Below are 548 nucleotides of genomic sequence, written 5' to 3'. Positions count from 1 at the left end.
AATTATAACTATTAATAGAGTAAACATTTTTACATAATCTGGCCTGTAAAAGTTTTCACAGAGGACCATACAACACAGAGTAATTAATCATTTCAAGTAATATTATAAGTAAAATCCCAAATGTATAAGTACACTCTGATTATTTCACAAAACCTCTTATTCATTTTAACACAGATCATGTAACCCTACACAACCCCCTTAGATCAGAGTTAGGGAGACTGAATTCACATGGCCCCATATGTGAAGTCATATGGCCATATTTGTAAGTTAATCATTCAACTTGTAGTGTTACTTTAAAAAATTTGTAGTATTTAGCAAAAAATTGTAAAATTTGTAAGGCTCTATTTGTTTATAGAGATGGGATACTGAGACAGAAACACAGAGACACAAAATCGTATTTAACAGATGAGATACAAATAAAGATATTGTGTCTAGAAATACTGAATTAGTATATTTTGTGTCCATCCTTACAGGAAGGACACAGAAGCGACACAATCTAATTTTCATTTTTTTCATTATTCTTGTTAATTTTTTATAATTATATTTCT

This window comes from Arachis ipaensis, chromosome B09, assembly GCF_000816755.2.
Source record: "Arachis ipaensis cultivar K30076 chromosome B09, Araip1.1, whole genome shotgun sequence".
NCBI lineage: Eukaryota > Viridiplantae > Streptophyta > Magnoliopsida > Fabales > Fabaceae > Arachis > Arachis ipaensis.
The sequence above is the reverse complement of the archived record's forward strand: the minus strand, read 5'-3'. Positions refer to the sequence as shown.